Below are 18,289 nucleotides of genomic sequence, written 5' to 3'. Positions count from 1 at the left end.
TTGTACGTGTTGAGTTCCACGTGGGCAAGGAGAAAACGTCAGCCACCTTGTACAAATGCAGCAGTACTGCTGTACAAGGTGGCTGTTATACATAGAAACACCTGGGGGTGGTGGCCAGGCTCCCTTCAATTTCAGTTCATGTGCCTGCGTGGCGTTTGCAGGTCACGTTGCAAGCTGCACAGCAGGGGAACAGCTGGCGGTGCTGAACCCCACTAACACATTGGCTGGTGTTTTTCTCTGTGCAGCTAGCATGTCCGGGCAGAAACTGGCGTTGTTTGAGCCCAGGGTCAGCAGGAGGAGGAGAGGAGCAAAGTGTAGGCCGAAGCCTGCACTGGTGGCAGCTTTTGTTCTGTTGTGCCAGCGTGGCTTGTGCTGGACACGTTGCCGACTACACAGCAGGGGAACAGCTGGCGGTGCTGAACCCCACTAACACATTGGCTGGTGTTTTTCTCTGTGCAGCTAGCATTTCCGGGCAAAAACTAGCGGTGTTTGAGCCCAGGGTCAGCAGGAGGAGTAGAGGAGCAGAGTGTTGGCCAAAGCCTAGTTGAACCAATTTCAAAGGTTACCTTTAACCCCCCCCTCAGGTGTTGCAAGGTACAAGAGCCACACCTTGAACAGCATTATTGATGCACAAGTCAAAGGTTGCTCTATTTAATTTTGCTCCTTGCACACGCTGAATTAAACACGTACACTATTTAGCCCATTATACTGTCAAACAGTAGTGGAGGCGTGACTACTAGTCTTTTTAAGGAGACGCAGCACAGGTGTACAAATTTACACCTAGGTGCTGTGCGCAGATTCCTTACCGTTGTTATTTGCAGTACAGGAAACTGCGCTCTTGTGTTATCCCTTGGCAATACCCTGTTAGTGCAGGCCGTCTCATGACCTCATTTCATGTTGGCCGGTGCGGTTAACGATGGCCATAAATCCCAGACCCACAGTGGCTTTTCCTAAAGTCACACTGCGGTGCTGGGATTCGTGGCCTTGTGCAGTAAATATGTTCGCCGCTCACACATGTCCTTACACCTGCTTCAGACTGGGCGGCCTCAGCTGATCCCTTATCGCATGCCGCGGCCATGAGGCCGCACAGTCAGAAGAAGGCGGAAGGAGGGGAGTGAAAACAGGGGAACATATGCACTGCTCGTGCCCATCAATCACACCCTCGCAGTCAAAATATATGAGACAACGGGGGGCGTTGTGTCGGGCAGGGGGGACGCACAGGCACAGCCAGCCAACCAATGATGTCAGGAGACGGGCAGCGCTAACAATGGGGGTGCTGCGTGTCATTAAAAAGGAAAGTCACACCTCAGGGACATTGTAATGGTCTGTAATGAGACACATTTTGTACTTGTTGAGTTCCACGTGTGCAAGGAGAAAAAGTCAGCCACCTTGTACAAATGCAGCAGTACTGCTGTACAAGGTGGCTGTTATACATAGAAACACCTGGGGGGGTGGGGGGCAGGCTCCCTTCAATTTCAGTTCATGTGCCTGCGTGGCGTTTGCAGGTCACGTTGCAAGCTACACAGCAGGGGAACAGCTGGCGTTGCTGAACCCCACTGACACATTGACTGGTGTTTTTCTCTGTGCAGATTGCATGTCCGGGCAAAAACTAGCGGTGTTAGAGCCCAGGGTCAGCAGGAGGAGGAGGAGAGGAGCAAAGTGTAGGCCGAAGCCTGCACTGGTGGCAGCTTTTGGTCGGTTGTGCCAGCGTGGCTTGTGCTGGACACGATGCCGGCTACACAGCGGGGGAACAGCTGGCGGTGCTGAACCCCACTAACACATTGGCTGGTGTTTTTCTCTGTGCAGCTAGCATGTCCGGGCAGAAACTGGCGTTGTTTGAGCCCAGGGTCAGCAGGAGGAGGAGAGGAGCAAAGTGTAGGCCGAAGCCTGCACTGGTGGCAGCTTTTGTTCTGTTGTGCCAGCGTGGCTTGTGCTGGACACGTTGCCGACTACACAGCAGGGGAACAGCTGGCGGTGCTGAACCCCACTAACACATTGGCTGGTGTTTTTCTCTGTGCAGCTAGCATTTCCGGGCAAAAAATAGCGGTGTTTGAGCCCAGGGTCAGCAGGAGGAGTAGAGGAGCAGAGTGTAGGCCGAAGCCTAGTTGAACCAATTTCAAAGGTTACCTTTAACCCCCCCCTCAGGTGTTGCAAGGTACAAGAGCCACACCTTGAACAGCATTAATGATGCACAAGTCAAAGGTTGCTCTATTTAATTTTGCTCCTTGCACACGCTGAATTAAACACGTACACTATTTAGCCCATTATACTGTCAAACAGTTGTGGAGGCGTGACTTGTCTTTTTAACGAGACGCAGCACAGGTGTCAAAATTTGCACCTAGGTACTGGGCGCAGATTCCTGAGCGTTGTTATTTGCTGTACAGGAGTCTGCGCTCTTGTGTTATCCCTTGGCAATACCCTGTTAGTGCAGGCCGTCTCATGACCTCATTTCATGTTGGCCGGTGCGGTTAACGATGGCCATAAATCCCAGACCCACAGTGGCTTTTCCTAAAGTCACACTGCGGTGCTGGGATTCGTGGCCTTGTGCAGTAAATATGTTCGCCGCTCACACATGTCCTTACACCTGCTTCAGACTGGGCGGCCTCAGCTGATCCCTTATCGCATGCCGCGGCCATGAGGCCGCACAGTCAGAAGAAGGCGGAAGGAGGGGAGTGAAAACAGGGGAACATATGCACTGCTCGTGCCCATCAATCACACCCTCGCAGTCAAAATATATGAGACAACGCGGGGCGTTGTGTCGGGCAGGGGGGACGCACAGGCACAGCCAGCCAACCAATGATGTCAGGAGACGGGCAGCGCTAACAATGGGGGTGCTGCGTGTCATTAAAAAGGAAAGTCACACCTCAGGGACATTGTAATGGTCTGTAATGAGACACATTTTGTACTTGTTGAGTTCCACGTGTGCAAGGAGAAAAAGTCAGCCACCTTGTACAAATGCAGCAGTACTGCTGTACAAGGTGGCTGTTATACATAGAAACACCTGGGGGGGTGGGGGGCAGGCTCCCTTCAATTTCAGTTCATGTGCCTGCGTGGCGTTTGCAGGTCACGTTGCAAGCTACACAGCAGGGGAACAGCTGGCGTTGCTGAACCCCACTGACACATTGACTGGTGTTTTTCTCTGTGCAGATTGCATGTCCGGGCAAAAACTAGCGGTGTTAGAGCCCAGGGTCAGCAGGAGGAGGAGGAGAGGAGCAAAGTGTAGGCCGAAGCCTGCACTGGTGGCAGCTTTTGGTCGGTTGTGCCAGCGTGGCTTGTGCTGGACACGATGCCGGCTACACAGCGGGGGAACAGCTGGCGGTGCTGAACCCCACTAACACATTGGCTGGTGTTTTTCTCTGTGCAGCTAGCATGTCCGGGCAGAAACTGGCGTTGTTTGAGCCCAGGGTCAGCAGGAGGAGGAGAGGAGCAAAGTGTAGGCCGAAGCCTGCACTGGTGGCAGCTTTTGTTCTGTTGTGCCAGCGTGGCTTGTGCTGGACACGTTGCCGACTACACAGCAGGGGAACAGCTGGCGGTGCTGAACCCCACTAACACATTGGCTGGTGTTTTTCTCTGTGCAGCTAGCATTTCCGGGCAAAAAATAGCGGTGTTTGAGCCCAGGGTCAGCAGGAGGAGTAGAGGAGCAGAGTGTAGGCCGAAGCCTAGTTGAACCAATTTCAAAGGTTACCTTTAACCCCCCCCTCAGGTGTTGCAAGGTACAAGAGCCACACCTTGAACAGCATTAATGATGCACAAGTCAAAGGTTGCTCTATTTAATTTTGCTCCTTGCACACGCTGAATTAAACACGTACACTATTTAGCCCATTATACTGTCAAACAGTTGTGGAGGCGTGACTTGTCTTTTTAACGAGACGCAGCACAGGTGTCAAAATTTGCACCTAGGTACTGGGCGCAGATTCCTGAGCGTTGTTATTTGCTGTACAGGAGTCTGCGCTATTGTGATCCCTTGGCCATGCGCTGTGAGCGCTTCCTGTCTTCTGACCTCATTTCATGTCGGCCGTTGCGGTTAGCGATGGACATGAATCCCAGACCCACAGTGTGTTTTTAAAAAATCACACTGCGGTGCTGGGATTTGTGCCCTGGTGCACTAAATATGTTTGCCGCTCACACATGTCCTTACACCTGCTTCAGACTGGGCGGCCTCATCTGATCCCTTATCGCCTGCCGCGGCCATGAGGACACCCAGTCTGAAGAAGGCGGAAGGAGATGAGTGAACACAGGCAAACATATGCACTGCACATGCCCATCAATCACACCCTCGCTGTCCAAAAAAATAAGACACCGAGGGCCGTTGTTTCGAGCAGGGGAGATGCACAGGCGCAGCCAGCTAACCAATGATGTCAAAAGACGGGCAGCGCTAACAAGGGTGGTGCTGCGTGTCATTACAAAGGAAAGTCACACCTCAGGGACATTGTAATGGTCTCTAATGAGACACATTTTGTACGTGTTGAGTTCCACGTGGGCAAGGAGAAAAAGTCAGCCACCTCGTACAAATGCAGCAGTACTGCTGTACAAGGTGGCTGATATACATAGAAACACCTGTGGGTGGGGGGCAGGCTCCCTTCAATTTCAGTTCATGTGCCTGCGTGGCGTTTGCAGGTCACGTTGCAAGCTACACAGCAGGGGAACAGCTGGCGTTGCTGAACCCCACTGACACATTGACTGGTGTTTTTCTCTGTGCAGATTGCATGTCCGGGCAAAAACTAGCGGTGTTAGAGCCCAGGGTCAGCAGGAGGAGGAGGAGAGGAGCAAAGTGTAGGCCGAAGCCTGCACTGGTGGCAGCTTTTGGTCGGTTGTGCCAGCGTGGCTTGTGCTGGACACGATGCCGGCTACACAGCGGGGGAACAGCAGGCGGTGCTGAACCCCACTAACACATTGGCTGGTGTTTTTCTCTGTGCAGCTAGCATGTCCGGGCAGAAACTGGCGTTGTTTGAGCCCAGGGTCAGCAGGAGGAGGAGAGGAGCAAAGTGTAGGCCGAAGCCTGCACTGGTGGCAGCTTTTGTTCTGTTGTGCCAGCGTGGCTTGTGCTGGACACGTTGCCGACTACACAGCAGGGGAACAGCTGGCGGTGCTGAACCCCACTAACACATTGGCTGGTGTTTTTCTCTGTGCAGCTAGCATTTCCGGGCAAAAACTAGCGGTGTTTGAGCCCAGGGTCAGCAGGAGGAGTAGAGGAGCAGAGTGTAGGCCGAAGCCTAGTTGAACCAATTTCAAAGGTTACCTTTAACCCCCCCCTCAGGTGTTGCAAGGTACAAGAGCCACACCTTGTGCAGCATTAATGCTGCACAAGTAAAAGGTTGCTCTATTTGTTTTGCTCCTTGCACACGCTGACTAAAACACGTACACTATTTAGCCCATTATACTGTCAAACAGTTGTGGAGGCGTGACTTGTCTTTTTAACGAGACGCAGCACAGGTGTCAAAATTTGCACCTAGGTACTGGGCGCAGATTCCTGAGCGTTGTTATTTGCTGTACAGGAGTCTGCGCTATTGTGATCCCTTGGCCATGCGCTGTGAGCGCTTCCTGTCTTCTGACCTCATTTCATGTCGGCCGTTGCGGTTAGCGATGGACATGAATCCCAGACCCACAGTGTGTTTTCAAAAAATCACACTGCGTGGCTGGGATTCGTGGCCTTGTGCAGTAAATAGGTTTGCCGCTTACACATGTCCTTACACCTGCTCCAGACTGGGCGGCCTCAGCTGATCCCTTATCGCCTACCACGGCCAGGAGGCCGCACAGTCTGAAGAAGGCGGAAGGAGATGAGTTAAGACAGGCGAACATATGCACTGCTCGTGCCCATAAACCACACCCTCGCTGACAAAATAAATATGACAACGAGGGGCGTTGTTTCTAGCAGGGCGGATGCACAGGCGCAGCCAGCTAACCATGATGACAAAAGACGGGAAACGCTACCAAGGGGGGTGCTGCGTATCATTACAAAGGAAAGTCACACCTCAGGGACAGTGGAATGGTCTCAATGAGACACATTTTGTACGTGTTGAGTTCCACGTGGGCAAGGAGAAAAAGTCAGCCACCTTGTACAAATGCAGCAGTACTGCTGTACTAGGTGGCTGTTATACATAGAAACACCTGGGGGGGTGGGGCCAGGTTCCCTTTTAATTTCAGTTCCTGTGCCTGCATGGCGTTTGCAGGTCACGTTGCCGGCTACACAGCAGGGGAACAGCTGGCGTTGCTGAACCCCACTAACACATTGGCTGGTGTTTTTCTCTGTGCAGCTAGCACTTCCGGGCAAAAACTAGCGGTGTTTGAGCCCAGGGTCAGCAGGAGGAGGAGAGGAGCAGAGTGTAGGCCGAAGCCTGCACTGGTGGCAGCTTTTGTTCTGTTGTGCCAGCGTGGCTTGTGCTGGACACGTTGCCGACTACACAGCAGGGGAACAGCTGGCGGTGCTGAACCCCACTGACACATCACCTAGTGTTTTTTTCTGTGTAGACAACACTTCCAGGTGGCAACTGACAGTGTTGAAACCCAGGGAATCAAAGAGGAGCAGAGTGTAGGCCGAAGCCTGCAGTGGAGCAAGTTGAAAGGGAACCTTTAACCCCCCCCCCCAGGCATTTGTTGCTGAAAGAGCCATCTTGTACAGCAGTAATACTGCACATGGAAAATGGTGGCTCCGAAAATTATGCTCCTTGCAAACGCTGAAGTACACACTCATATAATGTGTCCCCTCACACCGTCAAACCATCCCGGAAGTGGGACTTTCCTTTGTAATGTGACACAGCACAGCCGTCATTCCAACCCCCTTGGTGCCGGGCACCACCTCCTCAACGTTGTTTGGTTCTGTCACGGAGCCCGCACTGTAATGTTATCCCTTGGCCATGCACAGTTAGCGGTGCCCGTCTTCTGACATCATGTAGGTGTCAGGCTGGCAGTGCCTGTGCGTCCAAGCTGCCCGAGATCCAACCTTGCAGTGTCATCTAATGTAGTCCCACTGCGGGCCAGGGATCCATGGGCATGCGCAGTGCATATCATCGCCTCTCACTCACCTCCTTCCTGCTTCTTCAGACTGTGCGGCGTCACGGCCGTGGCATGCTATTAGGGATCAGCTGACGCCGCCTAGTCTGAAGAAGCGTGAAGAAGGGGAGTGAGAGGCTAGTATATGCACTGCGCATGGCCATGGATACCAGGCCCACTGTGGGATCACATTAGACGACACTGCGAGGTGTGATTTCGGGCAGCGTGGACGCACAGGCGCAGCCAGGACGACAACAAATGATGTCAGAGGACGGGCAGCGCAAACTGTGCATGGCCAAGGGATAACATAACAGCGCAGGGTCCATGACGGAATCAAACAACGCTAAGGAGGCAGCGCACGGTGCCAAGGGGGTAGCAATGACGGCTGTGCTGCGTCACATTACAAAGGAAAGTCCCACCTCCGGGACGGTTGGACGGTGTGAGGGGACACATTACATGAGTGTGTAGTTCAGCGTTTGCAAGGAGCATAATTTCAAGAGCGACCTTTCCCTTGTGCAGTATTAGTGCTGCACATGGTGGCTCTTTCAGTAACAAACGCCTAGGGGGGGGGGGGACAGGTCCCCTTACATTTTAGTTGTGCCAGCGTGGCGGTCGCATGACACGTTGCCGGATACACAGCTGGGGATCAGCTGACGTTACTGAACCCCAATAACAGAGGAGCGACTGTTGACTGTGCACACAGCACTTCCAGGCACCAACTGGCGGTGTTAGAGCCCAGGGACAGCAGGAGGAGCAGATTGGAGGTATTGCCGCACACACAGCTGGGGATCAGCTGACGTTACTGAACCCCAATAACAGAGGAGCGACTGTTGACTGTGCACACAGCACTTCCAGGCACCAACTGGCGGTGTTAGAGCCCAGGGACAGCAGGAGGAGCAGAGGAACAGAGTGTAGGCCGAAGCCTGATTGGAGCAAGTTGAAAGGAAACCTTTAACCCCCCCCCCCAAGACGTTTGTAGCTGAAAGAGCCATGTTGTGCAGCACTAAGGATGCAAAAGGAAAAGGTTGCTCTTTTAATTATGCTCCTTGCAAACACCGAAGTAAACACTAAAAATGTGTCCCTTTATACCGTTAAACCGTTCCGGAGGTGCGAATTTCCTTCGTAATGGGACACAGCACAGCTGTCATTCCTATCCCCTTGATGCCGTGCGCTGCCTCCTCAGCGTTGTTTTAAGCTGCCACGGAGCCTGCGCTGTTCTGTTAGCCCTTGGCCATGCCCAATTAGCGCTGCCTGTCTTCTGACATAATTTGGTGTCAGGCTGTCAGTGCCTGTGCGTCCACGCTGCTCCAGATCCCACCTCGCAGTCTCATCTAACGTAATCCCACTGCGGGCCTTGGAACCATGGGCATGCACAGTGCATAACCTCGACTCTCACTCCCCTCCTTCCCTCTTCTTCAGACTGTGCGGTGTCACGGCCGTGGCATGCTAGGGATCAGCTGACGGCGCACAGTCTAAAGAAGGCGGAGGGAAATGAGCGAGAGCCCGAGGGGAAGATATGCACTGCGCATGCCCATGGATCCCAGGCCCGCAGTGTGACTCAATCAGAAGACACTGCGAGGCGGGATCTCGGGCACCGCGGCCGCACAGGCGCAGCCAGCCTGACACCAAATTATGTCAGAAGACAGGCAGCGCAAATAGGGCATGCCCAAGGGATAACAGAACAGCGCAGGCTCCGTGACAGCTTAAAACAACGCTGAGGAGGCAGCGCATGGCACCAAGGGGGTAGGAATGACGGCTGTGCTGCGTCACATTACGAAGGAAAGTCCCAGCTCCGGGACGGTATAACGGTATCAGTGAACACATTTTATAAGTGTTAAGTTCTGCGTGTGCAAAGAGCTAAAAAAAAAGAGCTACCTTTTCCTTGTGCAGCATTACTGCTGCACAAGATGGCTCTTTCAGTAACAAACGACGGGGGGGGGGGGGACAGGTTCCCTTACATTTAGGTTGTTGTGCCAGCGTGGCGGTCGCAGGACACATTGCCGGCTACACAGCTGGGGATCAGCTGACGTTACTGAAACCCAATAACACTGGGTCGTATGTTTTTACTGTGCAGCCTGCACTTCTGAGCCGCAACTGGCGGTGTTGGAGCCCAGGAATAGCAGTTCAGGTGGTAGAAAGATGAACACAGCAGGAGACCTGGATGACACCCAATTACTTAATCAGGCAGAGGAGTGGCAAATTCCTGCGAGATCCAGGCCTGGTTCATTTTCAGGAAAGTAAGCCGGTCAACGTTATCGGAGGATAGTCGCATGCGACGGTCTGTTAGTACACCACCTGCGGCACTAAAGACACGTTCCGATAAGACACTAGCCGCAGGGCAAGCCAGCACCTCCAATGCATACTGGCTTAGCTCTGGCCATGTATCCAGCTTAGAGACCCAAAACTTGAACGGGGAAGAGCCGTCTGGGAGTACAGTAAGAGGGCAAGCCATGTAGTCTGTCACCATCTGACGGAACCGTTGCCTCCTGCTGACTGGAGCCGCCGGTGATGGTGTAGACATTTGGGGCGGGCACACAAAAGTGTGCCAGAGTTGTGCCATACTGGGCTTGCCTTGGGCAGAGGCACTGCTTCTGCTCCCTCTTTGGGCAGAGCCTCCCCCACTGCCTCGACGCACTGAGCTGCTTTGTAAAGCACTAGCAGCACTCCTCTCAGTTGGACAGGAGAAGATGATGGAATTCACCAGTGTGTCGTGGTACTCCCGCAATTTACGCTCCCGGGTCAACGCAGGGATGAGGTTTTGGACGTTGTCCCGGTAGCGAGGATCGAGGAGGGTGAACACCCAATAATCAGGCATGTTGAGAATGTGGTCGATGCGGCGGTCGTTTCTCAGGCACTGCAGCATGAAATCCACCATGTGCTGCAGAGTGCCAACCGGCCCAGAAACGCTGTCCCCTGCTTGAGACATGATCTCTGCCCGCTCGTCATCACCCCACCCTCGCTGTACACACTGACCACTGGACAATTGTGTCGCTCCCTCCTCTGGACGGAGCTCTTCCTCCTCCATTGACTCCTCCTCATCCTCCTCACAAATTGGCCCCTGCGTACCCCTTTGTGAGGAACCACGTGGCGCTGACTCTCCAGAAGCTGATGGAAAAGGTGACTCCTCATCCTCCACCTCTTCCACCACATCATCCCTTAACCCTTGCAAAGTTTGCTGAAGCAGGCAGATAAGGGGGACAGTCATGCTGACTAGTGCATCATCTGCACTTGCCATCCGCGTGGAATAATCAAAAGGACGCAAAACCTGGCAGACGTCCTTCATAGTGGCCCACTCTGTGGTTGTGAAGTCTGATCGGCGCTGACTGCGACTTCTTTGCGCCTGATGCAGCTGGTACTCCATAACTGCTTGCTGCTGCTCACACAACCGCTCCAACATATGTAACGTGGAATTCCACCGGGTAGGTAGGTCACATATGATGCGGTGTTCCGGAAGGCGGAATCGGCGCTGCAGAGCAGCAATGCGGGATCTGGCCAAGCTGGAACGCCGCAAGTGAGCACACTCTAGGCGGACCTTGTGCAGCAGGGCATCAAGATCTGGATAGTCCCTCAGAAAACTCTGCACAACCAAATTGAGCACATGTGCCAGACATGGGATGTGAGTGAGGTTGCCAAGGGCCAAAGCTGCCACCAGATTTCGGCCATTGTCACACACTACCATGCCTGGCTGGAGATTCGCTGGCAGTAACCACACATCGCTCTCCTGCTTTATGGCATTCCAGAGCTCCTGCGCTGTGTGGCTTCGATGCCCCAATGAAACTAGTTTCAAGACGGCCTGCTGACGTTTGGCCACGGCTGTGCTCATGTCGGTCATAGGTAAACGTTCACGGGTCCATGTGGGGGTGGACTGTGACGGATCCTGCAGAGAGGAATCAGAGGAACTGGTGTAAGAGGAGGAGTCGATGCGTACAGACTGGATTCCTGCAATCCTTGGAGTGGGCAGGACACGTCCTGCGCCACTCGCACGATCTGTACCTGGCTCAACAACATTAACCCAATGGGCAGTGAGGGAAACATATCGCCCCTGTCCATGCTGACTGGTCCACGCATCGGTGGTGAGGTGGACCTTGCTACTGACGGCGTTCAGTAGCGCATGTTTTATGTTTGCCTCAACATGCCTGTGCAGGGCAGGGACAGCCTGCCTGCTGAAGTAAAAGCGGCTGGGCACCTTGTACTGTGGGACTGCCAATGCCATCAAGTCACGGAAGCTGTCAGTCTCCACCAGCCTGAACGAGAGCATTTCCAGGGACAACAGTTTGGCAATGCCTGCATTCAGAGCCTGTGCTCGGGGGTGGTTGGCCGAGAATGCCCGCCTTTTCTCCCATGCCTGTACTACCGATGGCTGTAGAGTAGACTGGGAGTGTGAGGATGACTGGGAAGGTGGTGCTGTGGGTGGAATTACACAAGGTCTCTGGGAGGAAGCCAAACCAGCTGTGCGTGAGCTGGAGGAAGAGGCAACACGAGCTGAAGAGGTGGTAGCTGCCGCTGTTGGTTGGCCTACATCTTCAGTGTGTTTCTGTAACTCCACCGCGTGCCTGGTCCGCACATGTTTCCACATATTTGTGGTATTGAGGTTGCTGACATTTTTCCCTCTTTTTACTTTATGATGACACAGCTTGCATTTGACAAAACAAATGTCATCTGCAACTGTGTCAAAAAAGGACCAGGCACTGCAAGTCTTGGGAGCGCCCTTTTTGGCTTTGGAAAGAGACAGGCTCCTAACGGGTGCCAAAGTGGAGGCTACAGGCTCCGCAGTCTTCCCCCTCCCTCTCCCTCTTTGGCCCGTAAGAGGAAGCTCTTCCTCTGAGCTGCTCCCACCACCTTCCTGTTCCTCACGCCACGATGGGTCAAGGACCTCATCATCTCCACTACCCTCTGCCACCAACTGCTCCTCCTGGGTAGTCTCAGCAGCACAGTACGCACGAGAAAGCGGCACCTGAGTTTCATCATCAGATGCGTACTGCGCTGTGGTCACCGGAGGCACTGGCCCACCTGCCTCTTCAGAGTCAGAGAGAAAAAGGTGTTGGGCATCACTGCACACTGCCTCTTCTTCCATTTCTCCAATGCTGCTTGGCTGGCCCCCTGTTTCCAAGCCAAGAGATTCAGAGAACAGAAGTAGAGACGGCTCCTGTCCTGGGCTCTCTGACTGCCTGGCCAATTTGGCAGGTGGTGAAGAGACAGATGGCTGCTCTCCAGTGCTCTGTGCCTGAGAGGATGTGGCACTAACTGAAGTCGATGCCGAGGCGTTAGCTGCCATCCACCCGACAACGGCTTCAATTTGGTCTTCACGCAGCAGCGGTGCACGGCGCTCTCCGACAAAGCTGCGCATGAAGGACTGTTCCCTGCTGAAACTGAGTGACGACGAGTCACCGGCGCCCGCAGCAGGCACAGAATCACCACGTCCTCTCCCTGCTCCTCTCCCTGCTCCGCGCCCACGCCCACGTGCCTTACTCCCTGCCCTCTTCATCTTGGTTGACAGATAAAGATAAGCAGAAAAGTACTAAGGCCTTAGTGTGCTTATTCCTGTAATGCTCCTCCTAACAGGTGTAAGAAACACTAATGTTGTAAATTGTGGACTAAACTTTATTATTTTTCAAATGTGGCCTACACAAGTGTAAGTTGTGTTTGGTGAACTTAACCTTTTTTTTGGTGCAGATCGGGCTACAGAGCTAGTTTAAATCACACGGAGACCGTGCAGACAGCCGTAAACGGCGCTGCAAGGCCAAGAAACCCTCCTCTAGGTTATCCTATATAGTGTTTTTCCACTATTTAGCTGGATACAAGTGGAAAGACACTAATAGGAATTTTTTTTTTCAAATTTTAAACTGGCTGCACTATTTGAAAAAAAGGAAATTGTTTTTCAAGGTATGAGGCAGTAACGCACCCTGAGCTGAATCCAACCGGCTATGGCTGCACACAGACTACAGGGCGAGCTGCGCTCACACAGAGACCGTGCAGACAGCCGTAAACGGCGCTGCAAGGCCCCCAAAAAAACCTCTAGGTTATCCTATGTAGTGTTTTTCCACAATTGAGCTGGAGACTGGTGGAAAGACACTAATAGGAATTTTTTTTTTTTTCAAATTTTAAACAGGCTGCACTATTTGAAAAAAAGGAAAATTTTTCTCAAGGTATGAGCCAGTAACGAACCCTGAGCTGAATCCAACCGGCTATGGCTGCACACAGACTACAGGGCGAGCTGGGCTCACACGGAGACCGTGCAGACAGCCGTAAACGGCGCTGCAAGGCCAAAAAACCCTCCTCTAGGTTATCCTATATAGTGTTTTTCCACTATTTAGCTGGATACGAGTGGAAAGACACTAATAGGAATTTTTTTTTTCAAATTTTAAACAGGCTGCACTATTTGAAAAAAAGGAAAATTTTTCTCAAGGTATGAGCCAGTAACGAACCCTGAGCTGAATCCAACCGGCTATGGCTGCACACAGACTACAGGGCGAGCTGGGCTCACACGGAGACCGTGCAGACAGCCGTAAACGGCGCTGCAAGGCCCAAAAACCCCCCTCTAGGTTATCCTATGTAGTGTTTTTCCACAATAGAGCTGGAGACTGGTGGAAAAACACTAATAGGAAATTTGAGAAAAAATGTGCAGCAGGCTGCACTAAGAGCAAAAAAGAACAACTGTGTGAGGCAGTGTGAACCCCCCCTGAGCTGAATACAACCGGGTATATGGCTGCACACAGACTACAGAGTGAGCTGCACACACACACACACACAGAGACCTTGCAGAACGCTGTTAAAACAGCGCTGCAAGGCAAGAGCAAGGTGAACAGTGAAGAACACACAGCGTTTTGCTAAATTAGCCTTTGGAAAGGAAAATAAAGCAATTAGCTAGCTCGACTGGCCCTCAGTTAGAACACAGCGTCCTGTCCCTAACTGAAATCACAGCAGAGTGAGCGCAAAATGGCGGCAGCGCTTTTTTATAGTGCAGAGTGACATCATTTCAGCAGCCAATCCCAGCCTTGCCAGTACTTACATGCCCACCATGCTAAACAGGATGTGCCCACACTTTCATTCATTCCTCATTGGCTGCTGCGTTCAATTTGAATTCTGGGAACTTCCGATTCCGGTATCCGATACGCGGGAAGTATCGGAATTCAGTATCGGAATTCCGATACCGCAAATATCGGCCGATACCCGATACTTGCGGTATCGGAATGCTCAACACTAATGCTAAAACAGTATATCAGTTAACCAAATGCGGACCGATTAGTCCAATCAAGATGCATGATCTTCTGACGGTGTCTTCCCATGATATTCATGACATAGATTCTGGTGACAATTAATCCTGTCGCACAACCATCTGACATCTTCAGGTTGTAACTAATAACTAGAAAAAGTATAAAAACACAATTAAAAACATGTAACAGTCCAATGCCCCGCGCATCCCACCATCTCCCGTGCATAAGCAATGATAACAGAAATGACGCAAAACTAATTGTCTCGTTCAACCCATGTGGGTGAACGCTATTAAGTGTCCACATCCACCAATTTTCAAGCTGTGCCAACCTTTGTGAAATCCTCCCACCTCTTATATCTTCCTCAATCATATCGATACCTTTGACACGTAACAGGCTGCCATCACAATTGTGATGAATCCTGAAGTGCCAAGGTATCATTTTTAGCGCTTGTATATCTGTTTCTTGTGCTGCCCGCTCAATCCCCCGAACGTGCTCCCTCACTCTCGTTTTAAGCTGACGCGTGGTCAGCCCGACGTAAATCAAGCGACAGGGGCATGAAGCATAGTATATTACATTAGTTGATGTACATGTAATAGATTTCATGATCTTAAAAGTCTTCTGTCCCAATGAGTCCACGAATGTATCCTCCCTCACTATGTTCTTACAGGCTACGCAATGGCCACAAGAGCGACACCCCCTCGTAATCTATTACTCGGGGCGTGTAAAAAGGTCATCTGTGGGTTGCTTTTATAGTGGCTCCGTACAAGATGATCGCGTATATTTTTGCCCTCCGATATGTGATCAAAGGGCAAGGGGGTAATAATTTAGCTAGAGTAGAATCTGTTCTTAGTATCGGCCAGGCTCGTTCAAGTGTATTTCGTATGGCCCCTGCCCATGAATTATAATTAGTTACAAATCTAATGTCAGATTTGTCCGCTTTATAGTTGCTCCCATATAGTAATCTATTCCTGTCGCTATGCTTCGTCCGCAAATAGGCCCTTTTAATGGCACGATTACTGTACCCGCGTTCTTCGAAACGGGATTTAAGTTCTTTAGCTTGCACTTCGAATTCCTCCAAAGTGGAACAGATACGACGTATTCGTAAAAATTGCCCAACCGGGACTGAGGAAATCATATGAGCTGGATGAGAGGAAGAAGCATGCAGGAGCATGTTGGTGGCAGTCGGTTTTCTATAGATGGTAGTTTGGATGGTATCGCTCCTATTCTTAGTGAGTCTTACATCCAAAAATTCAATATTGGTGACATCACAAACAGCTGTCAACCGAATGTTTTTATTGTTGTCATTCAAAGCGTCAACAAAACGGTTGAAAGTCTCACTATTCCCCTGCCAGACGATGAAAATGTCGTCTATGTAGCGCGTCCAAAGCAGGACGCGCTCCATAGACAACAGACCATCAGACTGTAGGAGGTCCCTCTCCCACAACCCCAGGAACAGATTAACATAGGACGGCGCAAAGGCTGCCCCCAAGGCTGTTCCCTGGAGCTGAAGGAAGAAGGACCCCCTAAAAGGTAAAGAAATTGTGGGTAAGCGTAAAATGCAGTACCTCCAAAACGAAGACATGAAAATCAGGGGAGCAACTGGATGTGGATAGAAAAAATTCTGTGGCTGCAAGGCCGTCGCTATGACGAATACTAGTGTATAACGATTCCACATCCTTTGCTCCCATGATTGTATCCTCACTCAACTTCAAGTCATCAACCCTCCGTAACAACTGATTTGTATCTTTTAAGAAAGAGGGGAGTTCTTCAACTAGGGGTTGTAGGATAGAATCTATCCATTTGTTTATATTTTCAAGGTAATTACCTCTCCCCGACACAATAGGGCATCCAGGTGGTATAAGAGCATTTTTATGCGTCTTCGGGAGGAGGTAAAATGTCGATACTGTAGGCTCAACTACCATCAAGGCCGAACACAGCTCGTTGGTGATAATACCCTTGTCGGTAGCTTTTCTGAGAATCTCCCTGAGTTCAGAACAGTAGGCGGACAAGGGGTTATAGGTAAGTTTCTTATAACATGTATGATTAGATAGTTGGCGTATGGTCTCTCTTTCATACATCGCCTTGGGCCACAAGACGATGTTAGTCCCCTTGTCCGCCGGCTTGATCACAACCCCTGGGAGATCTCTCAGTTATTTCAAACGCTCCCTCTCGTGTCTAGTTAAGTTGGCATTATGTATTGTTTGTGGAATTCTAGCTAACTCCTCACTGACTACCTTTACAAAGGTATCGATGGCTGCGCAATTGGATAGTGGTGGAAAACGCTTAGATTTGACACGGATCGAATTCGGGATCATACCTCCTTCCTCTCTATGATGTTCCCGGGACAATTCCTCCAATATCCTTAAGGCTGACTGCTTGTCTTCTGTGGGGAATAATTGGTGAAGGTTATCATCATAAAAATATCATTTAAATAATAAGGAACGTGCAAATAAATGAAGATCCTTAATGACCGTAAAGTGGTCAAGTTCAGCAGTTGGTGAAAAAGACAATCCCCTATACAGAAGTGAACAGTCAGTCTCAGATAGAGGATATTCACTAAGGTTAATTACCTTCTTGTCATCCCTTGAGAATTGAAAATGTCGAGGTTTAGATCTTTTATAAGGATGATAGTTGTAGTTTCTTGTCCTGTTATAACTGATCCCTGAGCGTGTGACCGCCGAGGAGACCGAACCATCGGATTGGGTACTATTTGACGAAACAGATGTATTAGATAGACTCCGTTGTATCTGACGCTGTTGGTTAACTGAAGTTGTCCATTGATATATGTTGTGCGTCTGATAGTCTCTTGTGTCCCTATTAAATTTGGAGGACCGCGTCTCACTGATCTTTTTCACCACCAACTCAAGGGATCTATCCATCTGCGTTTCGTAGTTTTTAAACTGTTCCTCTGAGCATTTACTACGTAGTTCTGATAACCCCACATCGATTTCTTTATCAAGACCTTCAATGGTCTTAGTATTGGAGCCGATGAGTAACCGCATGAGTGCCACCGAACATGCTCCGCAGCCCTCCTCCCATCCAGCAATAAACTCCGTATCCTCCACGGGAAAGGTTGGCACCACTCTTACTCTAAGACCCCTAGGGATCATATTTTTCTAAAGGTATTTTTCAAGGAACATCCTGTTCCACCAAATCCTCGTACGCTTTAAAAGCATCTTCTTAAAGGATTCAAAAATTGCGTCATTACTGCGATCATTGGTCAATACACAACCCGTCCCGTCATGTCCGAAAACCTGTTCGACTTGTTCCAGCCAGGACTTCTCCTTAGCTCTAAAGTCCATAATACCTACGAATGTGCCTGTGCAAAACACAGAAAGACAATATAACACCGGACACCGATCGGACACCGATCTGGCAGCGAGTAGCTGGCCGCCCACTATCAGGTAAATACTATGGAGCAGCCATGTGCGCCTACTATCATATGGGGAGTTGTTGCATAGTGTGGGAGCGGCCATAGAGGAGGAAGCATAGGTTTCACTTTTCATCAGCAGTTTGCCCATAATTAGGATCACATTAGGGAGCGGCCGAGTGCGCTCATTATTTTTTGGGGGAATTGCGGTACTAGTGTGGTAGCAACCATGGGGGAGTTATTTAGGCTTTTACCTATATCAGCTGTTTGTCCGGTGTGATCTATGGCACTTATGTCACCTTGTAGTTTTGGTCTGGACGCTCACAATATGTACTTTCTGATACATTGTATAACATGGTCCAGTGTTCTTTCTGACTGTATACTATGTGCTATATGGCCTGATGTCTAGATCTACCTAGAGACTTATGGTTTAGCCTCCACACATTCCTTTGTAGCCTGCTACTTCCTCTTGTTCCACTTTTGGATTATTTTTGTGAGCCAGTCCTTGTCCTGCAGGTCATATTCCTGCACAGTTACGGTCCCTCTGTGTGTTACATTGTTTCCTTACTGCGTCCTATGTCATGCTTTGTAGTCTCATATTTATATTGTTAATAAAGATAACTAGTTTTATATTTTTGCTCTGTGGTCGTATTTTTTGTGGTTTCCACATTCCTCCCCTCTTCCTTGTGATATGATGTAGTTACGACTGAGTTTG

General features: G+C 50.7%; 1 protein-coding gene across 6 annotated transcripts in view; it reads left to right on the top strand.

Moving 5' to 3' along the window:
* Positions 1-18,289, top strand: part of LOC138638743 (cytochrome P450 2C23-like) — a 761,024-nt gene that overhangs the window by 381,249 nt on the left and 361,486 nt on the right. Inside the window, exon 1 of one of the 6 annotated variants that reach the window (XM_069728294.1) lies at positions 17,509-17,608. The exons of the other annotated variants lie outside the window; for them this stretch is intronic. The gene's annotated coding sequence lies outside the window, so the exon portion shown is untranslated. Of the gene's footprint in view, positions 1-17,508; positions 17,609-18,289 lie in introns of those variants that run through there. 6 annotated transcript variants of the gene reach the window in all.

Source organism: Ranitomeya imitator, chromosome 5 (assembly GCF_032444005.1).
Source record: "Ranitomeya imitator isolate aRanImi1 chromosome 5, aRanImi1.pri, whole genome shotgun sequence".
In the NCBI taxonomy this organism is placed as follows: domain Eukaryota; kingdom Metazoa; phylum Chordata; class Amphibia; order Anura; family Dendrobatidae; genus Ranitomeya; species Ranitomeya imitator.
The sequence above is the reverse complement of the archived record's forward strand: the minus strand, read 5'-3'. Positions and strand labels throughout refer to the sequence as shown.